We start from the raw sequence: 6,541 nt of genomic DNA on the forward strand, positions 1-6,541 counted from the left end.
ATCACGTTTAAACAAGATACGTATCACGTTTAAACAAGATAATTATCACGTTTTAACAAGATACGCATCACGTTTTAACAAGATAATTATCACGTTTTAACAAGATACGCATCACGTTTTAACAAGATAATTATTACGTTTTAAGAAGGTAATTATCACATTTTAACAAGATACTATCACGTTTTACAAGACACTTTCACGTTTAAACAAGATAGTATCACATTTTAACGTGATAGCATTCTAATTTTTTTTTTTTCCTGCGTGATAGCAATGCGCTTCCGTAGATTAGTGTGGCAGCCATCTTGAATAAGGCTGGATCCAAAAGTCAGTGAGCTGTGGTTAATCCTTACTTTCTGAGGGTTTCGTTATTATCCGATCAGTGGTTCATGAGATATTTTGAAAAACAAACGGAAACACATAAAGGCAAAAAACATGAAACTGTAACTTCTCCTGACAGGGTGGAGACACAGGCCTGAGTCTAATCCCTATAAGGAAGGAAACATCCGCTTCAGGTCATAATGAGCCACATCTCTCCCACAATTCGCATTCTAAAATAGTGTCAGTGTTCTCGTCCTGACCAAAAATAGGCTATCCAAACATTCTCTCCCGCTCTCCGCGGATCGTACCATCGCAGGCAGGAATGAAAGCCTTCATCCCTGACCCACATAATGGCGATATGTGAGGCTCGGTAACCGCTCAGGAGCTTCCAGCGGCAGCTCTGCGCGGCTCCTCTCCCATCCTCTTCCGCCCGGACGTCGCTCACCTCCGCCTCTTTGTCCCTCACTCCATCACGCCTTCCGAAGGAGGAGATAGGGAGGAACGTAGGCGACAGTAGCCGAGAAAAGAGACGACGGAGACGGAGAACGTAAGTAGCTGCAGGTCGAGGGCTGGGAAACGGGACCGTGGTTACCGCTCCATCTGGTATACTGTAGCCGCGATGTGCTGCGGCTGTACGGGCTTCCCTGAACTTCAGTCTGCTTTAAAATTACTCCCAGTAGAGGCACACTGAACTGTTGTACAAATGACACTTGGTTTTACATTGTTGTTGTTTACTTGTTTCAACTCAAATTTGGTTACAAAAAGGATTGCTCGGCACATCATAAATTATGTGGTTGCTGGTTAAAAGTCTTCAGAGCAACTTTTAAACTATTCAAGAACCTTTTTAGAAACTCGAGCTACAAGGATTTAAATAATTAAAGGCCTAGCATTTGTTAAAGGAAAGCCACTTTTCATGCCAGACCATCCTCTGATGAGAAAAGATTGAGATGTAGTTGTTTTAGTCAAACCTTGAAAACAACATTATGCATAAATCTCATGCCTCTATTAGTACTTGTGAATGACTCCCAGCAACTACCACTTAAAATTTTATCTCAACATCTGTAAAACTGACAGAATTATGGCAATTTCTTTGTTTGCTGAGGTTGGTTAGTTGATATGGCCATCTTGAATTTAATTAACTCAAAAGTTAAAAGGTTTTAGATGCAATGGTTACTTTCTGAGAATTTCATTAACATCACAATATATTTGCAAACCGATAATAATTAGTTAACTCCAGTAGTTAATGATAGAATTTTAAAATGAGATCTTGCTTGATCAATTAGCCTTCACAGAAATTGTTGGGATGATGCTCACCTGCTACAACACCATTTTTTTTAGTTCAATATCTGTAAAACTGACTAAATTCTAGCCATTTTCGTGTTCAGTAATCTCACAAAGCTTTGGCGGCCATTTAAATGGGGTTAATTCCAAAAGTTAAATAGTTGTAGATTCATTGCTTATTGCTGTGAGGCAACAGTGCTAACCACTAATCCATCGTGCTGCCAGTTCTAATTTTCAGCAAAAGTAATTTCATAGAATACCATCAATTTATCTTCAACATAGTTATACCTTCTAAACATCGTTCTCTTGGAAATCTGCTTTACCATACTTGCTCTGATTTTGTCTTTTTCTGCCACTTTTAAATTTTAGCTACTGCCACTTTTAGTTTTTTGTTATCATTTTGCTACTTTTACCTTCTACTTATAATTTAGCTTCTTTTAGCTTTTAACTAACGTTTTGCTAATTTCAGCTATTCCTTTTTTAATTTTAACTTTAGCATCTGTTTTGCTAACTTCAGCAAAAGTTGCATGGACATACGCTACTGTTTTGCTTCATTTACATCTTGTTTAGCTACTGTTTTATAAATTTATCTTTACCATATGTTTTGCTAATGTTAGCCACAATTTTTAAACTTTTAGCGCCTATTAAGCAAATTTTAGCATTACCGTATGTTTTGCTCATCTTGCATGTTTTTTTAGCTTTCCTATCTTTTTAAAAAAATGTTTTGGTCAATTCAGCATCTACTGTATAAATTTGAACTACTGGTTTGCTTCTTTTCTATGCTGTTTTGCTTTTATAGTCTATTGTATTATTAATTGTAGCTTTACCACCTGATTTGGTAATTTAGGCTACAGTTTTACTAATTTTAGGTTTCTTTTTTCTAATTTTAAGTACTGTTAGTATCATTAACACATTTTTCCTAATTTAAGGTAATTTATCTAATTTTAGCATGTGTTTTGTCAAAATTATCTTTACCATCTGTTTCACCAATTTTAACATTTGTTTTGCTATGTTTAGCTACTGTTTTGCTAATTTTAACTTTAGAAACTGAAACTAAAATAAGGAAAAATAAAATGTGTTAATCATTTTAACATTCTGTATTCACAATGCATTTTCACAGAAACTACGATTTCTCTAGTGTTCATAAAAATTCCGTGATTATTTTCAAGTACAAATATCCTGGATCCATTTATCTCAGAATTCAAAACTTGAATCTGTGGCAGATGTCTGACCTGACTTAGGCATATTTCAGCTGCAACACAAATAACACATAATTTGCTACTTGTGCTCAGTGATCAGACCAACTACCATTACAAGTTGATAGCAATGGATTTCTTCATATTTTGTGCATTCAAACACTATAGCAACATCTTCATGAATAGTGGTTGAACAGTGTTATATCCATTTATGTCAAAGCTCCTTGAAATCAACTTTGTGCTTTCTCATGCAGCATCTCACATGATCTATTAGCACAAAGAGTAGTTGTTGTGAATGATGGTTGATGCCAACAGTTAATGCTAATGCTTTAATCAAACATATTCCACAATGTATAGTGCTTAGGGATAATGGTCAGCCACTATCACACCAACTTTCAGCTTAATGTCTGTAAAACTCAGAAGGTTTTACCTATTTTTGTGTTTCCAAATGTTAATTAGTTGTAGATGTACATCCAGGGACTACTTTCTGAGAGTTTCAATAACATCCTTTCAGTGGTTCATAAGATCACAGAAAGACACAGTTGACTCCATTAGTTATTAGCAAACTTTTGAAAATACATCTCATCCAATCAATTAGCATGCTGGGCTTGAAGGCAGCCTAAACATGCATGATTTTGTACTGTGGGAGGAAACCATGCAAACCAATACAAACACAAGGAGAATGTGCAAACTCTACACGGAAAGACCCCAGGGCTTGAACCCAGGACCTCCTTGCTGTGAGGTAACAGTGCTAACCACTAAACTGCCATGCTGCCCAAAAGGTCGACTCCCAAAGTTAATCAGTTGTACTTGTGCAGCCAATAAATGCTTTAGAGTTTCACTGAAATCTGTCCTTTGGTTTATGAGATTTTTTGCTTAAAGACAGTCAGAGTTGACTGCATAGTTAATGCCAAAGTTTTAAACAAAGATGTTTTGCAATATTTTCTACTCCAAGTATGGGTTAGGGACAGTGCTTAGCTATTACCACACAAAACCTTTGCTCTAAATCTGTAAAAATGACTGAGTTATAGCCATTTTATTAAGATTGCTTAACTGTGGCAGCCAACTTGAATTGAGTTGGCTTCAAAAGTTGTAGATTTACATTCAGTGATTAATTTCAGAAAGTTTCATTGAAATCCATTCAGTGATTCATGAGATGTATTGCTAATGGTACAAACAAACAAACTTACACAGAGACATGGGCAACAACATTATTGCGCTTTTGCCTTTGGCGATAACTATAACTTTCATAAAGTTTGATTTTATTGGAAGCTTTAGACTCCATTTCTTCTATAAGTTTGAAGTTAGTGGATTGTTTACACCATTTGTTACAGTTCACCAGCTTCCTCAGTTCCATTCCATGAAATGGTGATTGATGATGATGGCTCTCTTGTTCCAGTTCTCCTGACAGTGATGACTGTGAATATGAAGACCTTCAGACCTTATCGGAAAGGTCAGGTGCTCAGTATTCACTGCACACGTCCCTCTCCCCTGTGTCCAGCCTCAGGCTGTGGAGGAGGAAGAATGACATTTCTGTCTCCTCCCTTCCTCTTCATGGATGTTAACTTCCCCTCCTCCTCCACTTGTTTTCACTCTTTACCCAAGTTTGGGCTCCATTTATTTTACAATTTATTATTGCCCACCGCCAAAGGGAAAAGGGTGTTAATGTTTTTGCCTGCGTCTGTTTGTGTGCTTATTTGTCTATAGCAGTAGCAAAATATCTCTCAAATCACTGAATAGATTTTAATGAGACTCTGCCAAAATAATCTGAGATGTACAGTCAAATTTGTTTGTAGCTTTCGTTAAAGAAAGAAAAACCCCAAGTAACTTGAAACTGACAAAAATGATAAGGAATATCGGCTGAAAATCAACTAATTAAAATCAGTCATTTAAAAACAAAAATATTTTCAGTAGTTAAAAACGTAAGAAAACTGACCTTGACCAAAAAGATGGTACACCTAAAAAAATATATATTTTGAACACAGGAACATGTTAAACTAAGGTGTGTCCTATAATCAGCATCACAGGTGTTTTCATTCTTGTAATAAGTCAGTCTGCCTGTTTAAAGGGTGAAAAGTAGTCATTGTGCTGTTTGGTATCATGGTGTGTACCACACTAAGCATGAAGCACAGAAAGCTAAGGACAGAGTTGTCTCAGGAGCTTAGAAAGAAAATCATTGACAAAATGTTAAAGATACAGACTAGAAGATCATCTTCAAGCAGCTTGATGTTCTTGTGACTACAACTGCACAGATTATTCAGAAGGTCAATGTCCACAGGACTGGGGCCAACCTCCCTGGATGTGTCTGCAAGAGGAAAACTGACGACAAACTTAATAAATGGATAATACATATAGTAACCAAAGAGCCCAGGACAACTTCCAAAGACATTAGAGTTGAACTCTGAGGTCAAGGTACATCAGTGTCCGATCATACCATCATTTGCTGTTTGAACCAAAGTGGACTTAATTAAAGACAACAGAGAAAGACACTAAATCATAAAACAGCAACTGTAATTTCTCAAAATGTATATTGAGATAACAGGGTTGAGTGAAATGAACCTAGAGCACAAATTTATATTGAAAACTAAAAACTGATTTATTATAACACAAAGAAAACAAAAAGCTGATGAGGCAGCAAAACTTACAAAAGTAACTTCTTGGAGACACAAGGAGAGGATCTGGCTGCGGCATCAAACTAACAGCAAACAAGACAAAGAGAAAGCAAACAATAAGCAAACAAACAGGAACCAGAAAATGGAAAGCAATGAACCAGCAGCAAGTGAGTGACAAAAGACTGAATATAAAGAGATGAGGGTTAGTGGAAAATGAGTTACAGCTGGGTCTGACAGGTAATGAGAAACAGGTGAAGTGAGTGTGGCAGGCTGACTGGAAATCTACTAAACTGAGGGCAGGTGGATAGTGGCACAGGGACAATACAATAATCTAAAACACAGGGAACACAAAAATTAAACTATAAAGAAACACAAAGAACAAACTGAACAACAAGATTGATAATGACTCACAGCTACTTTGCATTCAGTTTAAAATACATGACCATGTACGCTTTCTGCAACCACCGAGCCCTGAAACTTCAAAGCCAAACAACATAATATGAATTTATTTTAAAGGAGAACTGTTGTGAGATTCACCTTTATTGACCTAGTAAGGCTACCATAGTGGTTGCTGGAATACAGCTCATGTATACTCCTGCTGTTGTGGAATTAAAACAGTTCATATTCCAGATACTGCAACTTTCCTCATATCATGATAGGTTGTCTGAACGAGACTTTATGCCGACATTGAGGAGATGGCTGAGTCTGGCTCTCTGGAGCCGTTTATCTTTACACAGCGAGCAGAGAGGCCAATATGGCAGCAGAAACTCTCCTGTTTTCAAGTAGTGTAGTATTTGATTTGGCCAAACAAATATTTAACATTAGAACAAATGTATTTTTTTCAAACTTTTCTGCATAAACAGTCTCCAGAATAAAAATGAAATACATTCACATGTAAATAAATACATAATCACAAAATGTGTGTAAAAGAAAATATAAAAATATATAAATACTTGTGATGAACATAAATATTGGACACAGTGTTCCCTCGCCCGGACGCGGGTCACCGGGGCCCCACTCTGGAGCCAGGCCTGGAGGTGGGGCACGTTGGCGAGCGCCTGGTGGCCGGGCTTTCACCCATGGAGCCCGGCCGGGCACAGCCCGAAGAGGATACGTGGGTCCCCCTTCCCATGG

At 37.4% G+C, this 6,541-nt stretch overlaps 1 protein-coding gene across 1 annotated transcript in view; it reads left to right on the forward strand.

Moving 5' to 3' along the window:
* Positions 1–256: 256 nt before the first annotated feature.
* klhdc8a (kelch domain containing 8A) overlaps positions 257–6,541 on the forward strand; it is a 162,633-nt gene continuing 156,348 nt past the window's right edge. Inside the window, exon 1 of the mRNA XM_037975458.1 lies at positions 257–865. The gene's annotated coding sequence lies outside the window, so the exon portion shown is untranslated. The remainder of the gene's footprint in view (positions 866–6,541) is intronic.

The sequence above is a fragment of the Kryptolebias marmoratus genome, linkage group LG4 (genome assembly GCF_001649575.2).
Source record: "Kryptolebias marmoratus isolate JLee-2015 linkage group LG4, ASM164957v2, whole genome shotgun sequence".
In the NCBI taxonomy this organism is placed as follows: Eukaryota; Metazoa; Chordata; class Actinopteri; order Cyprinodontiformes; family Rivulidae; genus Kryptolebias; species Kryptolebias marmoratus.